The sequence below is a fragment of the Schistocerca piceifrons genome, chromosome 3 (assembly GCF_021461385.2).
Source record: "Schistocerca piceifrons isolate TAMUIC-IGC-003096 chromosome 3, iqSchPice1.1, whole genome shotgun sequence".
NCBI lineage: Eukaryota > Metazoa > Arthropoda > Insecta > Orthoptera > Acrididae > Schistocerca > Schistocerca piceifrons.
The window spans coordinates 284894878-284910529 of record NC_060140.1 but is presented as its reverse complement, the minus strand read 5'-3'; the positions used below and the strand labels follow the sequence as shown (position 1 = coordinate 284910529).

The 15652-nt window shown below is 41.2% G+C and overlaps 1 pseudogene; it reads left to right on the top strand.

The window, feature by feature from the left end:
- Window positions 1-212: 212 nt before the first annotated feature.
- LOC124790826 lies at window positions 213-330 on the top strand (annotated as a pseudogene).
- Window positions 331-15652: the final 15322 nt, after the last annotated feature.

The following is a 15652-nucleotide window of genomic DNA, read 5'->3' as shown; positions in this document are numbered from 1 at the left end:
GAGATTGGAATACGTCAAGCAAATAATTGAGGACGTAGGTTGCAAGTGCCACTCTGAGATGAAGAGGTTAGCACAGGAAAGGAATTCGTGGCGGGCCGCTTCAAACCAGTCAGTAGACTGATGACCAAAAAAGATGATAGCACAGATGATAGCACTTTGGAGCTCACTGGCAATCCCTTCAGCTGATTTCGTGCGATTTTTTATATCCATCGGCCAACGGCCTTGCCGCAGTGGTAACACCGGTTCCCGTCAGATCACCGAAGTTAAGCGCTGTCGGGCTGGGATAACACTTGGATGGGTGACCATCCGTTCTACCGAGCACTGTTGGCGAGCGGGGTGCGCTCAGCCCTTGAGAGGCAAACTGAGGAGCTACTTGATTGAAAAGTAGCGGCTCCGGCCTCGGAAACTGACACACGGCCGGGAGAGCGGTGTGCTGACCACATGCCCCTCCATTTCCTTATCCAGTGACGACTATGGGTGAGGATGACACGGCGGCCGGTCGGTTCCGTTGGGCCTTCATGGCCTCTGCGGGAGGAGAGTTTTATATCCATCCTCCGCAAATCTCGACGGTCCCTGTCCATCAATCCAGGTACATGAGGTCAGCCTGGTTTTGGTTTAGCTACGGTTTTTCCTTCTTGTTTCCACTACACAACCACAGTGACAGTTGACTTGCTCAGTTCAGATGGATTCAAATGTTCCTGATGAATTTGTTACTCAGGTGACATGCAATGACCAGCCCGCATTCCAAATCACTGAGTTCTCTACTGACAACACTATTCTCCCCGCCTCCTTTCACGCCGGTGTGCCCGCCTCTCGAGACAACTGTTGATGAATGCCCCTTTACATGGCGGACTCCGTGTACTTTTCATCAGATTATGTAGGCTGTTCGGAGTGGAGGGAGGGGAAAGAAGAGGGGGGAAGGGAGCAGTGGCTATACTCGGTGCAACAGACATACTGTCGTTTCAACGCCTCTCTAAACTTCTTATGGAACCCATAGAAATTTCTGGCGTTGAAAAGCATCTGAAAGACCCGAGACAAATTTTCAGATCTGTTATTAAACAGAGTACTCTTTCGTATGGATTCGTTACTTAGCTTCTGTTTATCGCAAATTGCTCGCCCAACGCAAAATTCCAAGCTATTGGGAAAAAAGCGCGATAGTCTCCGTATACAGGTTGTTACAAAAAGGTACGGCCAAACTTTCAGGAAAACACACAAAGAAAGAAAATATGTTATGTGGACATGTGTCCGGAAACGCTTACTTTCCATGTTAGAGCTCATTTTATTACTTCTCTTCAAATCACATTAATCATGGAATGGAAACACACAGCAACAGAACGTACCAGCGTGACTTCAAACACTTTGTTACAGGAAATGTTCAAAATGTCCTCCGTTAGCGAGGATACATACATCCACCCTCCGTCGCATGGAATCCCTGATGCGCTGATGCAGCCCTGGAGAGTGGCGTATTGTATCACAGCCGTCCACAATACGAGCACGAAAAGTCTCTACATTTGGTACCGGGGTTGCGTAGACAAGAGCTTCCAAATGCCCCCATAAATAAAAGTCAAGAGAGTTGAGGTGAGGAGAGCGTGGAGGCCATGGAATTGGTCCGCCTCTACCAATCCATCGGTCACCGAATCTGTTGCTGAGAAGCGTACGAACACTTCGACTGAAATGTGCAGGAGCTCCATCGTGCATGAACCACATGTTGTGCCGTATTTGTAAAGGCACATGTTCTAGCAGCACAGGTAGAGTATCCCGTATGAAATCATGATAACGTGCTCCATTGAGCGTAGGTGGAAGAACATGGGGCTCAATCAAGACATCACCAACAATGCCTGCCCAAAAGTTCACAGAAAATCTGTGTTGATGACGTGATTGCACAATTGCGTGCGGATTCTCGTCAGCCCACACATGTTGATTGTGAAAATTTACAATTTGATCACGTTGGAATGAAGCCTCATCCGTAAAGAGAACATTTGCACTGAAGTGAGGATTGACACATTGTTGGATGAACCATTCGCAGAAGTGTACCCGTGGAGGCCAATCAGCTGCTGATAGTGCCTGCACACGCTGTACATGGTACGGAAACAACTGGTTCTCCAGTAGCAATCTCCATACAGTGACGTGGTCAACGTTACCTCGTACAGCAGCAACTTCTCTGACGCTGACATTAGGGTTATCGTCAACTGCACGAAGAAGCCGGCCAGAGTGGACGAGCGGTTCTAGGCGCTACAGTCTGGAACCGCGCGGCCGCTACGGTCGCAGGTTCGAATGCTGCCTCGGGCATGGATGTGCGTGGTGTCCTTAGGTTAGTTAGGTTTAAGTAGTTCTAAGTTCTAGGGGACTGATGTTCACAGTAGTTAAGTCCAATAGTGCTCAGAGCCATTTGAACCATTTTTTTGCACGAAGAATTGCCTCGTCCATTGCAGGTGTCCTCGTCGTTCTAGGTCTTATCCAGTCGCGAGTCATAGGCTGGAATGTTCCGTGTTCCCTAAGACGCCGATCAATTGCTTCGAACGTCTTCCTGTCGGGACACCTTCGTTCTGGAAATCTGTCTCGATACAAACGTACCGCGCCACGGCTATTGCCCCGTGCTAATCCATACATCAAATGGGCCTCTGCCAACTCCGCATTTGTAAACATTGCACTGACTGCAAAACCACGTTCGTGATGAACACTAACCTGTTGATGCTACGTACTTACGTGCTTTATGCTATTACTGTAGAGCAATGAGTCGCATGTCAACACAAGCACCGAAGTCAACATTACCTTCCTTCAATTGGGCCAACTGGCGGTGAATCGAGGAAGTACAGTACATACTGACGAAACTAAAATCAGCTCTAACATGGAAACTAAGCGTTTCCGGACACATGTCCACATAACATCTTTTCTTTATTTGTGTGTGAGGAAAGTTTCCTGAAAGTTTGGCCGTACCTTTTTGTAACACCCTGTATAAGAAGGATGCTGCTAGTACCTCGGACAACCTGAACGTGGTGCTCAGCCGGTTTTCCACGCTCTCTTAGGAAAATGTTGAACTGATCTTCAACTTCATCTTTAGAGAAAACGATGCAGAAGCAGTTAAAATACGATTACGAGCACATAAAAATTCACAGGCAAATTTTTTATTTTTTAATAGTAGACAAATGTCTATCGTCAATAAACATTTTGTGTTATGTCTTATCCTATACCGTGAAGCAGTTAAGCAGGAAATCAATAGAATGTGCGAATGGGGAATCATTCTGCATATTGCAGCCCAATACTACCAGTTAGCAAACCTGATGGATCAGTACGACTAGTTTTAGATGCGAGAGGTATAAACAAAATTCTATTACCAGTAAGAACAAAACCAGATAATTTAGATGAACCATTGCTAAAGTTCCATAACACCAAATATTTCAGAACCCTTGACCTTAAAAAATCTTACTGGCAAATAAAGTTACATGAGGAGAGTAGAAAATACACATCACTTGTCTGCAATGGCAGGAGTTATGAATTTCTACACTTTGGCTTAAACATTAGCGAAGGCGTATTTATATCAGTTAATAGCCACATCATCTTGGGCAGAAGACATCAGTATAATAGAAAAGGTATTTCAGAGATTTAAAAATTACGGAGTAACAGCAAATCTAAAGAAATCTAACTATGGCAAAGAACAAGTGAAATATTTAGGATATATCGTATCAGAACTGAGTAAATTACCAGACTCAAAGAAACTAGATACCATACGTAATCGCCCACCCCCGAGGAACAGAAAACAATTGAAAGCATATCTAGGACTAACTTCCTTCTTCCGAAAATTTATACCACAGCAGCTTATGAATAGCGATGCCCTAATAACCTGTTGCGAAAGAATAAGCCTTGGCTATGGGATGAGAGATGCCAGGAGGAATTAACCAAAATTAAAAATGCATTAATATTAGCAAACATTTTGAGTCATCCTGACATGTCCAAAGACTTTTGTTCAAGAACGGACGCCTCGTCTCAAGGACCGGGGGCATGTTTGTTCCAGAAACAAGAAGAAGAAGGAAAAACAGTACCCAAAGTCATCAGCTTTGCCAGCAGAACTTTATCAGAGGTGGTAAGATCATATTCCGTATCAGAACTCGAAAGCACAGCAGTAATTAGGGCATTTAAGAAATTTGAGTATTTCCTTTGGGGTAAAAACACTAAAGTCTATTGTGATCACCAATCATTATCTTTTCTCTTAACATGTAAACTGTTACACCGAAAACTAGTGTTTGTACCTGTAGGAATTCCATTTTGAAATAATATACATAAAGGGCAGTCAGAATGTTTTTGCAAATGCATTACCCAGATTACCGCAGGGACTAAACGAGTTCAGTGACCTGTCTGAACACGATTCAGAAATCCGTACATTATTGATGCGAAGTAGTACACAAAAATCAGACTGCAAAAAATTTTGTAACCGAATGGGAATAATACAACAGCAAGACAACAGGTGGAAAAAGGTAATACAAAATCTTAACCGGAATGCGAACCACAAGGCAAGTAAATGGTATCAGTTATACAAAGGTGTTTTGTTCTACCGGAAGCACGACAGTTCTAACCATTGGTGTGTGTGCCTTCCAGAGGAATGTTGTTGTTGTTGTGGTCTTCAGTCCTGAGACTGGTTTGATGCAGCTCTCCATGCTACTCTATCCTGTGCAAGCTTCTTCATCTCCCAGTACCTACTGCAACCTACATCCTTCTAAATCTGCTTAGTGTATTGATCTCTTGGTCTCCCTCTACGATTTTTACCCTCCACGCTGCCCTCCAATGCTAAATTTGTGATCCCTTGATGCCTCAAACATGTCCTACCAACCGATCCCTTCTTCTAGTCAAGTTGTGCCACAAACTTCTCTTCTCCCCAATCCTATTCAATACCTCCTCATTAGTTACGTGATCTACCCACCTTATTTTCAGCATTCTTCTGTAGCACCACATTTCGAAAACTTCTATTCTCTTCTTGTCCAAACTGGTTATCGTCCATGTTTCACTTCCATACATGGCTACACTCCATACAAATACTTTCAGAAACGACTTCCTGACACTTAAATCTATACTCGATGTTCACAAATTTCTCTTCTTCAGAAACGATTTCCTGGCCATTGCCAGTCTACATTTTATATCCTCTCTACTTCGACCATCATCAGTTATTTTACTCCCTAAATAGCAAAACTCCTTTACTACTTTAAGTGTCTCATTTCCTAATCTAATCCCCTCAGCATCACCCGACTTAATTTGACTACATTCCATTATCCTCGTTTTGCTTTTGTTGATGTTCATCTTATATCCTCCTTTCAAGACACTGTCCATTCCGTTCAACTGCTCTTCCAAGTCCTTTGCTGTCTCCGACAGAATTACAATGTCGTCGGCGAACCTCAAAGTTTTTACTTCTTCTCCATGAATTTTAATACCTACTCCGAATTTTTCTTTTGTTTCCTTTACTGCTTGCTCAATATACAGATTGAATAACATCGGGGAGAGGCTACAACCCTGTCTCACTCCTTTCCCTACCACTGATTCCCTTTCATGCCCCTCGACTCTTATAACTGCCATCTGGTTTCTGTACAAATTGTAAATAGCCTTTCGCTCCCTGTATTTTACCCCTGCCACCTTGAGAATTTGAAAGAGACTATTCCAGTTAACGTTGTCAAAAGCTTTCTCTAAGTCTACAAATGCTAGAAACGTAGGTTTGCCTTTTCTTAATCTTTCTTCTAAGATAAGTCGTAAGGTTAGTATTGCCTCACGTGTTCCAACATTTCTACGGAATCCAAACTGATCTTCCCCGAGGTCCGCTTCTACCAGTTTTTCCATTCGTCTGTAAAGAATTCGCGTTAGTATTTTGCAGCTGTGGCTTATTAAACTGATAGTTCGGTAGTTTTCACATCTGTCAACACCTGCTTTCTTTGGGATTGGAATTATTATATTCTTCTTGAAGTCTGTGGGTATTTCGCCTGTCTCATACATCTTACTCACCAGATGGTAGAGTTTTGTCATGACTGGCTCTTCCAAGGCCATCAGTAGTTCTAATGGAATGTTGTCTACTCCGGGGGCCTTGTTTCGACTCAGGTCTTTCAGTGCTCTGTCAAACTCTTCACGCAGTATCTTATCTCCCATTTCATCTTCATCTACATCCTCTTCCATTTCCATAATATGGTCCTCAAGTACATCGCCCTTGTATAAACCCTCTATATACTCCTTCCATCTTTCTGCCTTCTCTTCTTTGCTTAGAACTGGGTTGCCATCTGAGCTCTTGATATTCATACAAGTGGTTCTCTTCTCTCCAAAGGTCTCTTTAATTCTCCTGTAGGCAGTATCTATCTTACCCCTAGTGAGACAAGCCTCTACATCCTTACATTTATCCTCTAGCCATCCCTGCTTAGCCATTTAGCACTTCCTGTCGATCTCGTTTTTGAGACGTTTGTATTCCTTTTTGCCTGCTTCATTTACTGCATTTTTATATTTTCTCCTTTCATCAATTAAATTCAATATTTCTTCTGTTACCCAAGGATTTCTATTAGCCCTCATCTTTTTACCTACTTGATCCTCTGCTGCCTTCACTACTTCATTCCTCAGAGCTACCCATTCTTCTTCTACTGTATTTCTTTCCCCCATTCCTGTCAATTGTTCCCTTATGCTCTCCCTGAAACTCTGTACAACCTCTGGTTCTTTCATTTTATCCAGGTCCCATCTCCTTAAATTCCCGCCTTTTTGCAGTTTCTTCAGTTTCAATCTGCAGTTCATAACCAATAGATTGTGGTCAGAATCCACATCTGCCCCTGGAAATGTCTTACAATTTAAAACCTGGTTCCTAAATCTTTGTCTTACCATTATATAATCTATCTGATACCTTTTAGTATCTCCAGGATTCTTCCAGGTATACAACCTTCTTTCATGATTCTTGAACCAAGTGTTAGATATGATTAAGTTATGCTCTGTGCAAAATTCTACAAGGCGGCTTCCTCTTTCATTTCGTCCCCCCAATCCATATTCACCTACTATGTTTCCTTCTCTCCCTTTTCCTACTGACGAATTCCAGTCACCCATGACTATTAAATTTTCGTCTCCCTTCACTACCTGAATAATTTCTTTTATCTCGTCATACATGTCATCAATTTCTTCATCATCTGCAGAGCTAGTTGGCATATAAACTTGTACCACTGTAGTAGGCATGGGCTTTGTGTCTATCTTGGCCACAATAATGCGTTCACTATGCTGTTTGTAGTAGCTAACCCACACTCCTATTTTTTTATTCATTATTAAACCTACTCCTGCATTACCCCTATTTGATTTTGTATTTATAACCCTGTAATCACCTGACCAAAAGTCTTGTTCCTCCTGCCACCGAACTTCACTAATTCCCACTATATCTAACTTTAACCTATCCATTTCCCTTTTTAAATTTTCTAACCTACCTGCCCGATTAAGGGATCTGACATTCCACGCTCCGATCCGTAGAATGCCAGTTTTCTTTCTCCTGATAACGACGTCCTCTTGAGTAGTCCCCGCCCGGAGATCCGAATGGGGGACTATTTTACCTCCGGAATATTTTACCCAAGAGGACGCCATCATCATTTAATCATACAGTAAAGCTGCATGTCCTCGGGAGAAATTACGTCTGTAGTTTCCCCTTGCTTTCAGCCGTTCGCAGTACCAGCACAGCAAGGCCGCTTTGGTTAATGTTACAAGGCCAGATCAGTCAATCATCCAGACTGTTGCCCCTGCAACTACTGAAAAGGCTGCTGCCCCTCTTCAGGAACCACATGTTTGTCTGGCCTCTCAACAGATACCCCTCCGTTGTGGTTGCACCTACGGTACGGCCATCTGTATCGCTGAGGCACGCAAGCCTCCCCACCAACGGCAAGGTCCATGGTTCATGGGGGGTCCAGAGGAATATATCGACGAATTTATCAAACACACACACGAAGTATGGGGACACTATGGAGTAACAAAATGTACAGTCAAGATTTCCAAACTTTGTTACTTTCCTAATTTACGACGACGTGTTTCACAAATATTGAAAAAGTGTGCTATTTTCCAAAGAATAATACCATTCAATATGTCAAAGTTTACAGAACTACACCCCTTACTAACCAAAGCTCCACTGGAAATGGTTTCTCTGTATATATCCTAGAGCAAAAGGTGGTGTCAAATACATAGTAACTCTTTATGATATTTCCACAAAATACATCAAACTTTATGCTATCAAAACCATTACAGCGAGTAGCATCATAAGGAGAATTGGATTATTTACGAAGAGTAGGGAAACCCAATGTCATATTAACAGACAATGCAGCCTATTTCGTAGGAGGAAAATGGAAACAATTCATGAGCACACAGGGTATTAAACACAGAAGCAAGTCCCGTGGAGTGGATGTTTAAAGAATTCAATAGCTTCTTCATAAGGACTTACGCCCATAATAAACATTCACGATGGATTGAATACGTGACTCCATTTATGTAAATAGTAAACAATCTCCTCCACTCTTCCACAGGTTTCACTACTAATGAACTTATGTTTAACACAAAGCAAACTGACGAATGGGAATCACCCATACCAAAATTACCTACTAAAGAGTTAACTTTGCAGGTAAAAACACAGCTTCTCACGAAGCGAAGTGCAAACTGGAGCAGCATACGACTCAGCTGTGGGCGCTCAACAATGCATTTTTATGTCAGCACTAAGGAAGAGACATTGACCTTGCGCAAACGCAACAGGCTAACTCGCGGCGCAACCAAATGGAAACGCAAAGCTGCACAAGTATTAAGCCCAATTTCAAAATAAATAATAACAAGTAACAACTATATTTACTATCAGGGAACAATATTACATTTAGATCAACATGCGAAGTTTCGTCAATACTAAAATATATACATTGTACGTAGAATTAAAAGAAATCATTACAAGGAAACATACAGGACGTGTTAGCTAACAAAAGGATAAGGTACAGTAGGAGACGTCAAAGTAACTTTCTTTGCAGGATAAATGAATAAAAGGAATACAAATGCAAGTAGATAAATATATAAACAAATAAGAATGAAATATGAAAAAAGTCTGCAAACGAATGTGATGACCGAGTATATGCGTGTCCTATGAGCTACGAAACGCAATTAGTTTTTAAGTTAGTTATAAGTTTTTTATATTGCAGCGACCAGTGCATCGACACGGCGCAGAAGAAGAAATGAGACCAAATGAAGAACGGGCCGCACCTAAAAAAATCATTTAGTTATTAGTATGTCTATGTGTATATTTTGGTTATCAAGCAAATGAAGAATAAGAAATACATCGTCGCAGTGCAACTACAAATCATTTACCTGTACTTACTGACTACAAAGTGCAGATAAACACGGAGGCATGTGACCTCCAATAAAACTAATCAACTCATATCGCGTCACATGCGAATATAAACGACGACATTTCCACATAATCGTTAAGAGGTAAGCATGACGTAATGCAAAAATTTTGCGTTACGAACACGAAGCTACACGTAAACAATTATAAGCAACACAATGGTATATAGTACATGAGTCGTTAATACGTTTCGGTTCCATGAAAAGGGAGTTCCCTGATAAGTGACTTAAGAAAGGACGAATAGCACTTCCTTAGTAATCCATAAACCAGTAGAATAGTATTCCTTACTCCCTCCCCAACGCTGTTAAGCCAGAAACGCGTAAAGTAAAATCCTGATGTAAATGTTTTTCTCTGTTTCTCCCTAGGAAAATATTAAACTCTCATAATTGATGTATGCATTACTGGAAAATAAAATGCAGATGCATTAAATGCACATATAGTAACACGATGTAAAGGAATGTAAATAAGTTACTTGTATTTATGTACAAAGGATTTTTTTGAAGTTAACAAACAAACTGTACCAACCAGTAACTCTAATTGGAGAAGGAATTTTGTAATGTTTTAATATTTAAAAATTGTCTACATTTGATACAAATAATGAGTGGAGTGTCAGCCTTAGATATACGCCATTGTAATATGCATTGTTATGTCAAAATGTTTATGTGAATTTTAAGTTATATCGAGCCATATGTAAAAGATGAACTTGAAAAACTAACAGAAAGGGAAGAAAACCTCGAGGGCTAAAAACAATTCTCACACCAAAGTGAACAACAAAATAGAGAGTGGTATCCAAATGCGTGTGCAATAGGGTAACGAATCAATTATGGTAATGCCATGCTACGCAACATCTGATATACTAATCAGCAAACTATAATTGTGCAAGCATCACTTACCTTGACGTCGGGTGTTGATGTGCGGTATTCATCCCACTGAAAATGTGGATACGATAAAGAAGATCCTTCTCGGGCCGTATGAAAGGTGAATTATCTACCGCAGCTTCGGTTCTTGAAGAGTAAACGCACATGCATCGCACTCACGTTGGAAAACCACGCCACAACGACCTATTCGACGGATAGTACGGCACTCAGAGTGAAAATGACATTAAAAGTGCGAGTGGAATCGCGGACGACAGTACCCAATATTATGTAGGAAATTTAAGGGTTGTTGCGCAGTCAACAACATATTTAGCGCACATGCGCACAGAGACTAGCAATTTTGGTAAGGAGACGAGTAACCGCTCTTGGAGCGCCCTCATGTAAATACTTCGTAAATTATCATTCCATATGTAAGTTATGTATTTCCTGTCAGATAACGTTTAAGCAAGACAAGCTGACATATCCAACTCAAAAATACAAAGAGAAATACGCCGACAAATAAGTCATTGTACTCCCTTCGGCACAAACTTAAATAAGCTGTACGAGTGTATACAAAACACTGTGCACCTCCATTACATGTCACTGCACAATGTGGGGGCAATTGTATAGGTACATAAGGAAAAGCCCCAACAAGCTATGACAAAAATTTACATCTACATCTACATGATTACTCTGCAATTCACATTTAAGTGCTTGGCACAGGGTTCATCGAACCACAATCATACTATCTCTCTACCATTCCACTCCCGAACAGCGCGCGGGAAAAACGAACACCTAAACCTTTCTGTTCGAGCTCTGATTTCTCTTATTTTATTTTGATGATCATTCCTACCTATGTAGGCTGGGCTCAACAAAATATTTTCGCATTCGGAAGAGAAAGTTGGTGACTGAAATTTCGTAAATAGATCTTGCCACGACAAAAGCGTCTTTGCTTTAATGACTTCCATCCCAACTCGCGTATCATATCTGCCACACTCTCTCCCCTGTTCCGTGATAATATAAAACGAGCTGCCCTTTTTTGCACCCTTTCGATGTCTTCCGTCAATCCCACCTGGTAAGGATCCCACACCGCGCAGCAATATTCTGACAGAGGACGAACGAGTGTAGTGTAAGCTGTCTCTTTAGTGGACTTGTTGCATCTTCTAAGTGTCCTGCCAATGAAACGCAGCCTTTGGCTCGCCTTCCCCACAATATTATTTATGTGGTCTTTGCAATTGAAGTTGTTCGTAATTTTAACCCTCAGGTACTTAGTTGAATTGACAGCCTTGATAATTGTACTATTTACCGAGTAATCGAATTCCAACGGATTTCTTTTGGAACTCATGTGGATCACTTCACACTTTTCGTTATTTAGCGTCAGCTGCCACCTGCCACACCATACAGCAGTCTTTTCTAAATCGCTTTGCAACTGATACTGGTCTTCGGATGACCCTACTAGACGGTAAATTACAGCATCATCCGCGAACAACCTAAGAGAACTGTTCAGATTGTCACCCAGGTCATTTATATAGATCAGGAACAGCAGAGGTCCCAGGACGCTTCCCTGGGGAGCATCTGATATCACTTCAGCTTTACTCGATGATTTGCCGTCTATTACTACGAACTGCGACCTTCCTGACAGGAAATCACGAATCCAGTCGCACAACTGAGACGATACCAACGATAATAATTATTAGCGCGGACGCAGTAAGCGCCGATAAAGATATATTTTGCTACGCTGGAAGGAGGATAATAAATGATAAAAAATTGCATTTTTTTTGTTTTTTTGTTAATAGAGAGACTCTGACTTTAGTTGTCGAATGGAGAAGACGTATTTTTTGCAAGATGTGTGTGGCAGCCATTTGTGTTGTCTGTATAATAATGATTATTTGTGCAAAACCACGAAAGTTTTCCTTTCTTCAGCGCAATACGTAAATGCCATGTCACTAATGCAGCCTGCATATATATATAGAAGAAGTCCGATAAATGAAATTTGCATTACCTGCACGGTCAAGAAGAATAAATTTTGCGGCGTCAGAAGAAGAAGCACATAACATGGAGCGTGTGGATCTCTACTACAAGGACGTAAGTTCAGTTTAATACGGACATAAAGAGGAGAAACTCTAAAAACTAAAATTTGGGCACTAATTGAAAACAACTTATAAACTCATTATATCTTAATCAAAAAGTTTTAGTTAAAGTGAGAGGAGAAAGTATAAACTGGATCAAACTAGGAAAAGGAGTAAGACTAGGATGCTGTCTACTACCTACTCTTTTCAACCTCTACTTATGATTGACCAATGCTCATTAGATGACAAAGGAGTAGAAATTGGAGGAAGAAGAGTATGGTGTTTGAGGTTTGCTGATGACATGGTCCTTTTAGCCACGGGGGAAAAAGAATTACAGGATTTGGTGGACACCATTGCAACTAACGGAAAAAAATATGGAATGAAAATTGACACAAATAAAACAGAAGTATTGGCACTAGGAGGAAATAAGGAAATAAAAATTGTGCTGAATGGAGAAATACCAGAACAGGTGCAAAATTTTAAGTATCTTGGAAGCAGGATATACACCGACTGGAAGTGCACCACAGAAATTAAAACAAGGACATCAATGGCAAAAGAGGCGTTTTATAAGAAAAGGAGAATTTTCTGCAGCGGTCTGGACAGAGACCTCAGAAAGAGACTCATAAAATGTCTTGTATGGAGTGTTCATCTATATGGCGCTGAAACATGGACTTTGAGGAAAAAAGACAGAGAAAGGCTGGAGGCTTTTGAGATCTGGACATGGAGGATGGAAAGAATAAGTTGGATGGACAGATTAAAAAATAAAGAGGTACTGAGAAAAGTGGGAGAGAAAAGACTGTTACTAGATGTAATAAAGAGAAGAAAAAGAAATTGGATTGGGCATATATTAAGAAAGAATGACGGACTGATAAAAACGGTTTTAGAAGGTTATGTAGAAGGGAAAAGGAAGCGAGGAAGGAAGAGATTCCAGATACTGGATGTGTGATGGGCGGCACAACATACAGCAGCCTTAAGAAGGGAGCAATGGATCGCAAAAAATGGAGAGGCAAAGGACCTGCTAATATAGCAGATAACTGATGATGATGATGATAAATAAATTTGCACAAGGGTTAACATAAATTACTCATCAGTTTTCAAAGCACTGTTTATTGACAGCTATACGACATAGAGAGGTGGCTAGTACCTCAAAAGACTCTTAACTTTAAAAAGCCCATTTCGTGGTTCGCATGTACGCTAGATGGCAGGCCTGTGACGGCACTCTACAAGACGGCGACATATCACGAAAAGAATTTATCTCTGTTAGAATATGCAAAGCGTCCGCTGGTTACGAGCACTCAGCGTGCATTCGGGCGTAGATACGGAAAAGCAGCTTCTGGTCACTAGAGAATTTTGCGTTAGTTTCGCCAATTTCGTGGTAGCGCTCAAAGGGAAAAGCAGAGAGAGGCTGCATCTTTGTATGACGTGTACTTGTAAACAGACAGGGCTCTGATTCGCGATGAATCATTTAAACTAGCACCGTATTGAACACTAGTTTCTCTGAATGGTTTTGCCTAAGGAGACCAAATGGACAAGCGTATCCATTCGATATTTGTCCATCTGCAGCTGTGTCGGATTTGGCTACCCTGTTACAAATGGAAGCGAGAGTAAGATCTCGTGGCAGACGATATTTTATGAGGATAATTTGTATATTTAATGGCAGCTTGCTGTGTGGTATTCTATTGTTTGGCACAGTCAATAACCATGAGAAGATAGTTTCCCTTTATACCCCCCCACCCCCCCACCCCCCACGAACACCAGTGATTTCATCCTTCGAACTGTTAATAGAAATGTATTGATGATGTAATAACTCCTTGTTTAGATAGAAACGAGCAAAGTAATTTGAACCTTGCAAGTGTTTTCCCTTGGAATCACAGTAACATCTCATCACTGTCCATTACCGGAGACTGTCTTAAACCTTTACCTCGCACTGAGGATTCTGGGAATAATTTATTCTACAATCATCTCTCTACTACAAACTTCTGGAGCAGCAAAACGCTGTTTATATTTTTGTAATTTTCCACTTTATTGAGTTCAGCAAGCTGTGACTACGAGCAGGACGACGCTTTGTGCGAGTCAGATTCTGAATTTAGTTGAGGCATATGAATGCAATAAAAATGTTTCACGTTTCTTTGGGTTCGTAAGTAAAGCAGAGGAGACACTATTGACGTCAAATGCATGTATATTTTTTAAACCTATTCATCTATGTAGTCTTTTGGCATAAATCAAACAATGAAAAATCCAGGATGGAATGTAACTATACCAGAAAAGGAAAGTTGCTACTCACCATATAGCGGAGATGCTGAGTCGCGATAGGCACAATAAAAAAAAATTCACACACTCATAGCTTTCGGCCGTTAAGGCCTTTGTCAGCAGTAGACACACATACACACACGCACACACACACTCACGCAAACGCAACTTGCACACATGTCTGCAGTCTCAGAGAGCTGAAACTACACTGCCTCTCTGAGACTGCAGACGTGTGTGCAAATTGCGTTTGCATGAGTGTGTGTGTGTGTGTGTGTGTGTGTGTGTGTGTGTGTGTGTGTGTGTGTGTGTACTGCTGTGCCTATCGCGACTCAGCATCTCCGCTATATAGTGAGTAGCAACTTTCCTTCTGTGGTATAGTCTTTTGGCTTTTGGCATGTTAGAGATGGCAAAAACATGACCACAGAAATGATGTGAAGTGCAGCCACGTCGTAGATGTTGCTAGGATTTAACTTCTTAACTTAGGCAGATGATGGTTGCAGGTATCGCTATAGCAAGCAGAAATCTATTAATACCAGTATTGCTGGCCCCGTTTTGGTCAAAACCGAGGTCAGGGACCTGAAGATGGCGTAGTTTATTTATTTCTCGTTCGATCTGCCAGACACATTTTACAAAGAACAGATAAGTTTAATATAAATCACAATAAACGTTTGGAACTTACAGTGTGGAAAGAAATTATTTCAGTTATTACATTATAATTGTGTCAGAGAAACTACATTATTACATTAAATGGAACAAAAATCACATAAATTGAAGACAATTAATTACACAGTAACATTAAGATTATGGAGCCATTGACATTGTCCGTTAACTTGTGGAGCGACATCAGAGAGCCGTCTCTGAAACCATGAATGTTACAAACCAGAAGATAGTCCATTGTTTGTACCTCGCCACTGTTACAACACGAATCATCTGTATAGCCCCATTTGGTTGTCTGCTGTCTGCATCGTCCAACTCCCGTGCGAAACCTGTTGAGATTGAAGCCTTCAAACCTTTTGGTTGGGTCTTGGATTAGGTGATGGTTTTCCACGACGCCTCTTCTCAGACCCTGCCATGCATTCTTCCATTCAGCATCTACACACTCTGTGCCCAATGTTCTACTC